The following is an 8,967-nucleotide window of genomic DNA, read 5'->3' as shown; positions in this document are numbered from 1 at the left end:
TGACTGCTATGACATCACAGAGCACGTACATTCCGTTGCTTGCCGTCTGTCAACCACTCAGTCACTGCCAGCCAGACTGGCTGGCTGGCTGGATGGGGGGGCTGCTTGCTGCTGCTGCGTACCTTAGCAAGCTTATTTGCTTGACCGGCCTTCCTACTCCTCTGCCCACATGCCCACCTATGCCCGATCTGCTGTTCACCTGGATCACAGCTCCGCCCCAACAAGGCAGAGCCCCCCAAGAATGGTACAAACTCACCCACGATCCCCTCCACGGAAAGCTATAGCAAAAGGCAAAAGCGTTATACGTAATGAAGAGGAACCCGAGTCCAAGACGCATCCGACCAGCCATACATATTTGTGTGTATTAAAGATCACATTTTCTTACATTTAGTTTTTCTGTACTTTATTACATCTTATTGTGATTTATAAAAGTATTGTTTCTTTTCCATATGTATGTATGTATGTGTGTGTGTGTGTGTGTGTGTGTGTGTCTGTCTCTGTGTGAAAGTTAGTGTGTGTGTCTGTACGTGTGTGCCTGTCTCTGTGTGAAAGTGTGTGTGTGTGTGTGTGTGTGTGTGTGTGTGTGTGTGTGTGTGTGTGTATATGTCTCTCTGTGAAAGTGTGTGTGTGGGTGTGACAGTGTGTGTGAGTGTCTGTCTGTCATGTAACTCGCACATCTGTGAGGGCACCATTTTTGCAGAAGAGATGTACACATTTTGGAGCAACATATGCTGCCATCCAGACATCATCTTTTCCAGTGACGTCCCTGCATTTTCTAACAGATCACATTTTATTACACTTTGTTTATCTGTACCTTATTACATCTTATTGTGATTTATACTTGTAATGTTTCTTTTCCATATATATGTATGTACAGTGGGGGAAAAAAGTAATTGATCCCCTGCTGATTTTGTACGTTTGCCCACTGACAAAGAAATGATCAGTCTATAATTTTAATGGTAGGTGTATTTTAGCAGTGAGAGACAGAATAACAACAAGAAAATCCAGAAAAATGCATTTCAAAAAAGTTATAAATTGATTTGCATGTTAATGAGGGAAATAAGTATTTGACCCATTTTCAATGCCCTGGCTTAGGGAAGGAGGTTCTCACCCATGATTTGACGGTACATGGCCCCGTCCATCGTCCCTTTGATGCGGTGCAGTTGTCCTGTCCCCTTAGCAGAAAAACAGCCCCAAAGCATAATGTTTCCACCTCCATGTTTGATGGTGGGAATGGTGTTCTTGGGGTCATTCCTCCTCCTCCAAACACGGCGAGTTGAGTTGATGGCAAAGAGCTTGATTTTGGTCTCATCTGAGACCACTTTCACCCAGTTCTCCTCTGAATCATTCAGATGTTCATTGGCAAACTTCAGACGGGTCTGTACATGTGCTTTCTTGAGCAGGGGGACCTTGCGGGCGCTGCAGGATTTCAGTCCTTCACGGCATAGTGTGTTACCAATTGTTTTCTTGGTGACTATGGTCCCAGCTACCTTGAGATCATTAACAAGATCCTCCCATGTAGTTCTGGGCTGATTCCTCACCGTTCTCATGATCATTGAAACTCCACGAGGTGAGATCTTGCATGGAGCCCCAGACTGAGGGAGACTGACAGTTATTTTGTGTTTCTTCCATTTGCGAATAATCGCACCAACTGTTGTCACCCTCTCACCAAGCTGCTTGGTGATGGTCTTGTAGCCCATTCCAGCCTTGTGTAGGTCTACAATCTTGTCCCTGACATCCTTGGACAGCTCTTTGGCCATGGTGGAGAGTTTGGAATCTGATTGATTGATTGCTTCTGTGGACAGGTGTCTTTTATACAGGTAACGAGCTGAGATTAGGAGCACTCCCTTTAAGAGAGTGCTCCTAATCTCAGCTCGTTACCTGTATGAAAGACACCTGGGAGCCAGAAATCTTGCTGATTGATAGGGGATCAAATACTTATTTCCCTCATTAACATGCAAATCAATTTATAACTTTTTTGAAATGCGTTTTTCTGGATTTTCTTGTTGTTATTCTGTCTCTCACTGCTAAAATACACCTACCATTAAAATTATAGACTGATCATTTCTTTGTCAGTGGGCAAATGTACAAAATCAGCAGGGGATCAAATACTTTTTTCCCTCACTGTATGTATGTATGTATGTATGTATGTAAGTGTGTGTGTGTCTGTCTCTGTGTGAAAGTGTGTGTGTGTGTCTGTCTGTGAAAGTGATTGTGTGTGAAAGTGTGTGTGTCTGTCTGTCTGTCTGTGAAAGTGTGTGTGTGTGTGTGTGTGTGTGTGCGTGTGTCTGTCTGTCTGTGAAAGTGTGTGTTTGTGTGTGTATGGGTGTGACAGTGTGTATGAGTGTCTGTCATGTAACTCGCACATCTGTGAGGGCACCATTTTTGCAGAAAGAGATGTACACATTTTGGAGCAACATATGCTGCCATCCAGACATCGTCTTTTCCAGGGACGTACCTGCATTTTTCAGCAGGATAACGCCAAACCACATTCTGCCCAGATTTCAAGCGCATGGTTGCATAGGCAGAGAGTGCGGGTGCTAGCATGGCCTGCCTGCAGTCCTGACCTGTCTCCGAATTGAGAATGTGTGGCGCACTATGAAGTGCAAATTAAGACAACGAAGGCCCTGTGCAGTTGCGCAGCTGAGGAAATGCATAATGGATGAATGGGGGAAAATCCCGCTTGCTAAACTTAACCAAGTGGTGTCTTCAGTGCCCAAGTGCTTAATAAGTGTTATTAAAAGAAAAGGTGATGTTACATAGTGGTAAACAGTCGACTGTCCCAACTTTCTTGGTTTCTTTTCACTGCTAATGAGATGCTGTAGAGTGAGTTAGTTATATTGCTTTCAGGAGCTCTAATCGTATTGATGAGTTCATGCAGCATTTGTAATTGAATTTCAAAAAGAAATCTTTGCTGTCTGGCCTGTGTGTATGAGATGTACTCTGTCAATCTTTGGCTAACAACTGAAACATTGGTAGAACAGAAATGGCAACATAAAAAAGAAAAGTACATTTTAAAAGAGCACATTAAATAGGATGAATATACAGTTTTTTACAATCACTTTGTCACTCATTTCAGAACCTTGATGTCATTTTTCAAAACTAGACACAAAACTCAAAACGGTCATCACTTGTAACACAGGCTGTCCAATGTTCAAAACATTGCATTGTGCATTCATATCTTTAAAGAAACCTAGCACTTGCAGACTTGTTGGTTCAAATAACTCATTTATCATGAAATACCATAGTAACATAGTAACACAGAAGATACCGATAGTTTCACTGTGTAGTTGTTCGTACAATCATTAAATATTGTAGTACAAAATATGTGATACATGTTTCATTATGGTACTACACATAAATACATCACTGTAAAAGGACTAGTAGAGAGAATACTACAGACACAGTGGAATCATTGAACAAAATCTGAAATGTATTGATGCAATACAATCAAATCACACCATAGGTTTCTTTGAATCCATGCAACAATAATTAGCTACAAAAACGAACAAAACTACAGTAAAATGTCAACTGCAGTGTTCCTCACCTGGCTTAGTGTAAAAAGCAAAACAAAGGATTGATTACTGTACTTCTAAATTTCCATCAGCCCTGTGTTCAGGTTCAGGTTCTCACAACCATTTTTCACAAGAGGCATCTTGAAACTGAACATACCTGAACATACTCAGTCATCAGCTGCTTCACTCTGTCTGCATTTCTTTCAAAAGGCACACTATACTCTGTGCTACACATTGGTATGCAGTATACAGTCATTTGACAATTGAGAGTAGCCTAATGTTTAGTGCATGCTGAAGACTTGCCGCTTCTCAGTACGGACATTTCTGATGATTGAGGCCACAGTTGATCCTGAGTTGATTCTGAGGTTTGATTGAATCATTGTAGCTGCCTCAGTCATGGTCATGCCATGATTTACAACATGTTCTACAACTATTTCTCGGATTTCACTGGACACTATTTGCTGTTGCTGCCGCTGTCTGGTCCGTGGCCTTGTCCTCTACCACGTTCCCCCAACACCTCTCAAATGAGGCCCATGGCTGCCTCTCTGGTGAGGCCTAAGCCCTCCTCTATGACGAGGCCCACGACCACCTCTCAGAAGGGGTGCATGTCCCCTTCCATTCCTTTGACCACCACGTCTTCCTCCTCCCACTGCTTGACCTCTATTGTGACCTGGATGACCTGCCGGCTCCATGTTATCACTGTGTTGCTCGGGTGGATAGCACTCATTTCACTCGATACTCGTACCACAATGTGAAATCAATCATCAATAACCAGTTGGCAGTATTGGAAAAGCAATTACAAGGGCCTGCATACATACAGTAATGTCAAATCTGATGTGGAAGAACAATCATCTTCAACCAGGTTGGAGCGTTAGTTGCAATGCCTTTAATACACGCAGCGTGGAGAGGAACAGTGATTCAAGAAGATCCCAAAGTCGCTCTGCCTTCATTTTAACAGTCAGAGCTTTTATACACAAAAATCAAAGAGCTGGTTATAATCAGAAAGTCATTACTATGTTATCTTAAAAGTTAGCTAAGCAGAATTTATATCATTATAGGACAGAGTTCATAGATCAACACATGGATTAGGGAGCAGGCACTTCAATCATACTGTTTGACATTGTCTCCAAGATTCTCATCGTAAATAACAAGCAGAAATCAAACTACCTTCTGGCCTGACCTTCTAGCTTGACCTTATCTTTCTTAAGTATACAAGAGAGAAAAACAGGTATTAGAGAAAGAATTTCTAACTTTCCTTCCACACTGAAAACATGGTGTGGAAAAGTGCTACATGATGATGAATGATGATGAAATATTACATCCATAGATAATGTAGTCCAACTGGTTCATGCTCCTCGGTTATTGGTGTCAATGGATCTCATTATCCTGAAACTTTCATGATCGAAACATGGAATACTGTTCGTCAGTTTCCATAAAACTATGAATTAAGAGTAATGCAACAGTCACTTATCATTTTGAGCAGCTGTATCAATTGATAGTTAGATCTTTGTAATGAAATGAATAGACAGTGATCTCAGATGTAATGTGTGAATTGCATTTTGAAATGGTAATACTTTGACGTTAAGTTGTATCATTTTAGTTCAATGAACAAATGATCTGAGGTTGATGTGTATTGTATCCAAGCAATTGAAAAATGTGCATTTTGATCATCGGGTGTGAGTTTAGTGTCTAGAGTTTTGAAAAATGACATCAAGGTTCTGAAATGAGTGCCAAAGTGATTGTAAAAAAGTGTAATATCAGGGGACAGTGGCTATTACTGATCTGGCCTTCCGTGGCCTCTGTATTAATGTAACAGGTCACATTGTATGTGTACACTGATACTTGATAGTATAATATAGTACAAGTAAAAAACATACATAGGTATCATAGAAGTATTTTGCAGAAATGATTAAGGATAGTTATCAAAATGGAGAGGAAATGCTAAATCCAGTCTCCCCAGGCTGAGCTTCTATTGCTACACCTGCTAAGTGGCTGCTGGCCCCACTATATGGATAGAGCCACACCAAGTACAAGAGTCTCCCCATTGCTATTTATATCTCCCTATCCAGTCTTCTATACGTGTCAGGTATACAAGTGTGTGTGTGTGTGTGTGTGTGTGTCTGTCTGTCTGTCTGTCTGTGAAAGTGTGTGTGTGTGTGTGTGTGAAAGTGTGTGTGAGTGTCTGTCTGTCTGTCTGTCATGTAACTTGCACATCTGTTAGGGCACCATTAATGCAGAGATGTACACATATTGTTTATTTTCCATATATATGTATGTATGTATGTATGCATGTCCAATTGCTTTGACAATACAAATGCACTGAATTGAGACAGAGAGAGAGAGAGAGAGAGAGAGAGAGAGAGGTGCTAAGGCACATTTGTAACATAAATTAGGGAACATTTGAAACATGCTTAGGGAACATTCATAAGAACATAAGAACATAAGAAAGTTTACAAACGAGAGGAGGCCATTCGACCCATCATGCTCGTTTGGTGTCCATTAATATCTAAGTGATCCATGGATCCTATCCCGTCTATTTTTAAATGTTCCCAAACTTTCAGCTTCTACCACTTTCCATCTTGAATGCCTTGAAGCCCAATTTCCATTTGTTGTCCCCTGGTGCGTGTGTCCCTGCTGATCTGGAAAAGCTCCTCTAGTTTGAGGAACCTTTCATGATTTTGAAGACTTGGATCAAGTCCCCACGTAATCTCCTCTGTTCCAGGGTGAAAAGGTTCAGTTCCCTCAGTCTCTCCGAGTAGGACTTTCCCTTCAGACCTGGAATAAGTCTGGTTGCTCTCCTCTGAACTGTCTCTAAAGCAGCAATATCCTTCTTGAAGTGTGGTGCCCAGAACTGTACACAGTATTCCAGATGAGGTCTAGCGCATTGTACAGTCTTAACATTACTTCCCTTGTTATAAATTCTACACTTTTGACGATATACCCTAGCATTCTGTATGCCTTTTGTATTGCTTCCCCACATTGTTTGGATGGAGAAAGTGAATCCACATAGATTCCTAGGTCTTTCTCATGCATTACTTCATCTATATCTGTACCTCCCATAGTGTAATTATAGTGGACATTTTTGTTTTACTGCATGTATTACCTTGCACTTGTCCACATTGAATTTCATTTGCCAGGTGTCAGCCCACAACTGAATTTATCTAAGTTCCTCTGAATAGCATGTGCTGCCAAGATTGTATCTGCTAAGCCACCTATTTTAGTATCATCTGCAAATTTGACAAGGTTGCTAAGTATCCCAGAGTCCAGATCATTAATATAGATTAGAAAAAGCAAAGGCCCTAGTACTGATCCCTGTGGAACTCCACTAACAACCTCACTCCAGTTAGAAGTGACTCCTCTAATATGTTTCCTATACATCAACCAGTTCATAATCCATCTACTTACATGACCCTGAATGCCTACAGCTTCCAATTTGAGGATCAGTCTTTGGTGTGGAACCTTATCAAAAGCTTTTTGGAAATCTAAGTATATCATATCATATGCTTTCACGTGATCTACAGCTGCAGTTGCATGTTCAAAAAAATGTATTAAGTTAGTAAGACATGATCTGCCTCGTCTAAACCCATGTTGACTATCTCCAAGAATATGGTTTTCATTGAGATGCTCCTCTATTTTCTGTCTAATCATTTTTTCCAACATTTTACAGGTGATGCAGGTGAGACTGATTGGTCTGTAATTTCCTGGCTCAGTTTTGTCCCCTTTCTTGTGGATTGGTATGAAATTTGCTGTCTTCCAGTCAGTGGGAACATCCCCTGTTCTAAGTGTCATTTGAAATAATCGAGTTAACGGCCTATACATAATTTCCCTCATTTCTTTAAGTACTGTTTGAAATATCCCATCTGGCCCAGGTGATTTGTTTGATTTTAATTCTGCTAGTCCCTTTAGTACCTCCTCCTCATTTATCCTGATCTCTCTTAGGGTTTGACTGGATTGATTGTCAACCTGTGGCATGTCATCTGTTTTTTCTTTTGTAAAAACCTCTGTGAAATACTCATTTAGAATATTTGCCACATCTTGTTCGTTTTCCAAGATACCTCCATTTTTGCCCTTTATCTGTTTCACCTCCTCCTTAATTGACCGCTTGCTGTTGTAATTTTGAAAAAAGCTCATTGCATTGGTTGTAGCTCCAAGAGCTATGTTTCTTTCTATTTCCCTCTTTGCTTTCCTGATCCCTTTCTTAAGATCTCTTTGCAGCTCAACATATTCTATGTATTTTGTTTCATCACCATCCCTTTTGTATGTGCTATACAACATTTTCTTCCTCTTTATATTTTTTTGCATGCCTCTGGTTTGTATGTATGTATGTATGTATGTATGTATGTATGTATGTATGTATGTATGTATGTATGTGTGGAAGGAAAGTTAGAAATTCTTTTCTCACAACTGTTTTTCTCTCTTGTATACTTAAGAAAGATAAGGTCAAGCTAGAAGGTCAGGAGGCCATAAGGTATTTTGATTTCTCTTTGTTATTTACAATGAGAACCTTGGAGACAATGTCAAACAGAATGACCTACGTGCCTGTTCCCTAATACCATGTATAGACCTATGAACTCTGTTCGATAATGATATATGTTCTGCTTAGTTAGCCTTTAAGATAACATAGTAATGACTTTCTAGCATGTATGTATGTATGTATATATATATATATATATATATATGTATGAATGTATGTATGTCCAATTGCTTTTGACAATACAAATGAATTGAGAGGGAGAGAGAGAGAGAGAGAGACAGACAGACAGACAGACTGACAAACAGAAAAACAGACACACACACAAACACACACACACACAGAGCCAGCCAGCCCGCCAGCCAGCCAGTCAGCCAGCCAGCTCAGCGATGACATCACGAGCCTCTCTCAGCTGACTGCTATGACATCACAGAGCAAGTACATTCCGTTGCTTGCCGTCTGTCAACCACTCAGTCACTGCCAGCCAGACTGGCTGGCTGGCTGGATGTGGGGGCTGCTTGCTGCTGCTGCGTACCTTAGCAAGCTTATTTGCTTGACCGGCCTTCCTACTCCTCTGCCCACATGCCCACCTATGCCTCTACTCCAAGATACTTATACAATAGAAAAACTATGGTAATAATAATATAGCCCAAGACAAAAAATATTAATCTTTCTAGACTGTATTAAAGTTCAGCACTTCGGAAAAATAGAATTATTTTGTATTTCAATAAAACAAAAATTATTACTGGTATCCACACACCCAACCAATGTAAATGTCACGGACGGTGTTAATTAGCTCCTTAATCACCATTACTTATTATATTTATATTTCACTTCACTTTATGCAATATGGCTTGTGTATTTCGTTTGGTTCTATATTGCCATTATTTTGTGTGTTGATTATCTTTCACTTTATTGTTTAATTTGTTATTCACGTATTATTTTGATTGTTTGCACGCGTGCCTTATTATTTTTGTTTCT

At 40.3% G+C, this 8,967-nt stretch overlaps 1 non-coding gene across 1 annotated transcript; it reads right to left on the bottom strand.

Annotated features, from left to right (window-relative positions):
* Positions 1 to 213: 213 nt before the first annotated feature.
* LOC136734575 (U5 spliceosomal RNA) lies at positions 214 to 328 on the bottom strand. The gene has a single exon (XR_010810551.1). It is a non-coding gene; the product is annotated as a U5 spliceosomal RNA (small nuclear RNA).
* Positions 329 to 8,967: the final 8,639 nt, after the last annotated feature.

Source organism: Amia ocellicauda, unplaced genomic scaffold, assembly GCF_036373705.1.
Source record: "Amia ocellicauda isolate fAmiCal2 unplaced genomic scaffold, fAmiCal2.hap1 HAP1_SCAFFOLD_40, whole genome shotgun sequence".
Classification (NCBI taxonomy): domain Eukaryota; kingdom Metazoa; phylum Chordata; class Actinopteri; order Amiiformes; family Amiidae; genus Amia; species Amia ocellicauda.
Note: the sequence above shows the minus strand (reverse complement) of the source record. Positions and strands in the feature narration are given on the sequence as shown.